Source organism: Solanum stenotomum, chromosome 10 (assembly GCF_019186545.1).
Source record: "Solanum stenotomum isolate F172 chromosome 10, ASM1918654v1, whole genome shotgun sequence".
NCBI classification, from domain to species: domain Eukaryota; kingdom Viridiplantae; phylum Streptophyta; class Magnoliopsida; order Solanales; family Solanaceae; genus Solanum; species Solanum stenotomum.
In genome coordinates, this window is record NC_064291.1 from 37117362 (window position 1) to 37121898 (window position 4537).

Below are 4537 nucleotides of genomic sequence, written 5' to 3' on the forward strand. Positions count from 1 at the left end.
CTCAATACTCTATATATATGGTCTACAAAGTCTTGGGGATCCTCAGTAAGACTAGATCCTATAAATAACAGAGGGGACAAATGAAGAAACTCTCGTACCTTCGAACTTTCCGATCGGTCTCTCTGAATATCTACTCCTAACTCCAGTTGTCACTCATGAATAGAAACCATCTTAGTCACCAACTGAACTGCCTCTCTAAGCCCTTACTCCCCAAAGATCTCTAGTGGAGAAACAATAGGTACTGGAGGTCCTGTGTTTGTAGCTTCCTCAGGTACCAATAGAACTGGTGAGGCTGGGGGTACTGCATCTCCTCGGGCTTCAATAGGTGTCGGGGAGGCTGGTACTAGGGGTAATGGAGATCCACCTTATCCCTCCGAGGGAAATCTATCTCTTTGACCCAGTGGGGAATGGCTAGTACCTTCCCTTGGATCCATACCTATCTCTCGATCTGCCATATTCGGAGCGAGTGTAGCCTATTAGATAAGAAACATAAAGCATGACTTACATTTCAAATGTTCTTATACTTTTGCACTACAACACGATCTATCAGTTTAATGAAATGTAACCATTCCTAAATGCCCTGTAGCCTCTTGATTATAAGTGTGGTGCACAACACACCCATAAACAAGACTCTACTAGACACAACTTGTGGACCCCCAGGGATACGACCTGCTATGATACTAAGTTTGTCTTACCCCGAAATAAGGGGTGTAACTACCACTCGATACCCTAATACATTGAGTTACCCACTGAAACATACTAGCTAAACAAAACTTGTTAGGCAAAAGGATTGGGCAGCACAACCTCTAAAAAGTGAAGCCTGGACCCAGAGGTCATGACCTGAAAGAAAATAACCATACAAACAATGGTAGACAAATCGAAAAAAAATAAAGATATACTATTTAGCCGACGAGGCCACAACCAAAAATATACCTACTTACACACACACCTATATATACATGCCAAGACTATTGGCTGGAGGTTAAAACATACAAAAAGAAAATCCAGAATATTGTGTCCACAATAGCCTCTATGAGTGACATAAGCACTGTCGGGACAAGGCTCCGACTATACCCAAACTGTACAACAAAAGTAAACATCCTCTGATAGCCCTAGGATAAGATGGAGCTTACCAACTCACTATTGAACCTGAATCCTAGCAGGTGGGTCGATTAGAGTCTCTGTCTGTACCTGCTCGCACAAAACAAAAATCAGCTTCCCTAGGCAAAAGGGACGTCAGTACGAATAAAAATGTACTGGTATGTAAAGCGAAAAGTAAAATCATAAACATTTATTATAAAAGGGTAATAGAGATACCACCTAAAACTAAAACCCAAATAATCTCTATGGCTGACCTTTAGCCCCTACTACTTAAATATGCATGGTATGCTCGTATATATATATATATATATATGGAAATGCATGACATACCCAACCAAATGCTAGCAATGGTGGTGCTTTTCGGTAGCGAACCGACATCATATTTGCCAACTTGTGGCCATCTGTGTCCCATACGTATAAATATAGGCAATAGTCCCCATACCTCCCGATAATAGCTCGGGAGTAGAATGCAGAGATGTCATGTCATGGATTTATAACACCTATGAGTTACTAGTGTCATGTTGCCAATCTTGGCCCGTTTGTAGTCTTGTTCTCATAACCCCATAATAACTTTCGTATAACATATAACAATCTCATGGAACTTGATATGTTCTTCCAAATAAGCTTGAAAAGTTAACTCGAATTTTAGAAGGATAACCTAACCTTGTTGATATTCATAACAAGTTTAAGGTGACTTACTTAGTTCCTAACTTGGTTTCTAGATAATTTATAAAAGAAATATTTCAAAAACCAAGTATTCTAATTGTTTACATTTAAATTATATTTGAGAGTTTTGAAGGTCGTGAGCTACTTTAAAGTTTTTCTTTAATAATAACCGTAGTGGAGAAAGAGGTTTGGTCACAAGTAGTAAGGGTCTCGCGTGATATTTTAATTCACATCACCCAAGGAAGAATACGAATTCATATGTGTGGACATATAATCAAAGAAACTGATAAAATGACGTGTAGATGTTGAACACTCTATTTATCCGAACGAGGGAAATATCAAAATAACAGAATCATAAAAATAATTCAGCTGAGATCCCAATGCCTTTCACTGAAGGTCTTTCTAGCAAGAGAATAGAAAAATATCACATTTGGCGTTTTAGGAATTTCCTAGGAGTGATGCTAAAATGAGAGACGTAGTTTCGCCTTAACATACCTTTTCAATGAACACTCGAATGGTCGTAGATTCTTCACGAAAGTTGTTCCTTACGTCCTAAACTTCGCAAACACTATATATACACAGCTGGTACACACCTATAAACAGTTCATAATTGTTCTTAAATCGGCAGATTTGCCTAATGGCCTGAACTTGACGAAATGTCCGTAGAACTTCATAAAAACAGTCATAAAAGAATCCCGAGATGATTACCTTAGTTAACCAAGTGTAAACCTTGAAGAAACACCAATAACTAAAAATTTATATCTTCAAAAACTTGCTCCAAACGCAGCTAATAGAAGGGGAAAACGATTATCACGTGTAAAGATCACGTTTCTAGGCATGGGGGCAATCTTTAATGGTAGTTCATCACTTTTTACTCCGATGTCGGTTCGATATGGGGTTTTGTGCATTGCAAACTAGACTCGTAGGCCTTCGATTTAATGGGTAATAGGACTTCTAACTCTTTGTATATTGGGAGAAAACATCCAAGACATTTGACCCAAAATTAAGAAAATATTATTAGAGAAACTTCGATAACTTTTGTCGAATTTAGTTTCACTAATTTTCTTGACTTCCAAACTTAACATACGACCCTTGTGCTATTATAATACCTCATAACACACTATTATTAGCGTGTTTTACACTCATAGGCTTATCCACAAGGTATAGGACAAGTTAAACTTTTCAAACGGGCGAAGTTCTACCCGAGCCATTTCTTTTATCATTAACTTTGTTTGAGAGGTCCCTTTGACCTAAAACTTTAGTTTAGCTCCTTGATATTGCCACCTACTTGCAATCTTAATCTCCAATGTACGATACAAAGTCATATACACCTCATATAACCATGCCATACTATGCCATATATATTATGCACGATTAGAGAAAAAGTATGGGATCTTACAGGTCCTTTGCGCATCACGCCATAACATCAACTCTGAAGTACCACCAGTGGCGCGCCGCACCAACCAGTGCGCCAGCCACTGGTTGTTCTTGCCTTGGCCATTTTCTTGCAAATCTTTGCTCCTTCTTTCTCCGTTCCAACTCCAATTCCTTCGCGTGCTCCTAAAACAACTAATCATGTGTGTAAGTACACAAACATCACAAGTTACACCAAAAATCAAGTTAGTAACTAAAGATCATTCTTCAATCTAATCAATTAATGGGCCAATATTGACAACATAGGTATATAAATATGTCTAAGATCACCACCCCACACTTACACTTTTGTTTGTCCTTAAACGATCTCTAGACTATCAACTTTTTTTCACAACCCTTGGACTTATCAACCCACCTTAAAATCAACCAAACATTTTTAATCATGATCTTGTAGTTCACATTGGATGCAGCAATTCACCACATTTACACCAAGTACAACGCATGCTCAAAGAATGACTCTTTTGTTATTTTTCCGGGCTAATGCAAACTCATACCACACATCAATTAGATAATCCTACACATGCCATGAATGCCCTCACTTGTTTACGTTTTGTAAAGCCTTTCACTCAAACAATTTCAATGTTGACAAGGCCTATTTTCCACATAATCAACTCACTCTCACAAAAGAAGTTCTTACTTTTCTCAACATACCATAAGCTTGCCAGTAGTGTATTATTACTTTCACATTATATTTCTCAAGGAATCAAGAGGACTTTCATTCGGTTGTAATGTCGGCTAAAGGTAAGGGAGGGAATATTTAGGAGTCATTTTAGTGACTACACTTCCCTAATGCACTTGTCATTATTTTGCCAACTATCTCCTTTATAACTTTTCCCTCCTCCTAGTATACACTTCATGACTATACACCCCCTTTGTTGCTCCATATTTGCCTATATATATTATTATTATTATTTTTTATATACCTTTGCACTAGCCATTCAAACTCTAGATTTTAACATCCGAATAAGGTACACATTATCCTTGATAGGATCAGAGCTAATGTTTCGAGCATAGTTCTAAATTAGCCACCCTCAATTTTAGTCGAGGTGCACATTGTAACTAAGGAGCAGGGCCAAAATAGAAGTTTCTTTCCCACACCATATAGCAATTCACCCTTAGCTATATCAACCAACATTTTCCAACCATTCTTCTTTACATAGTGCATTAATGATTTTCATAGGATCACAAGACTTGGTATCAAATAACGGGTTTCGGCTTATCATGTGGTTTATCAATAAACAAGGCTAAAGGCTTAATGGGGCTTCACTAGGGATAATTTCAATGGTAGACATACAAGTAGATTTAAGAATTGGCTATTTCAAAGAAACACCTCAAT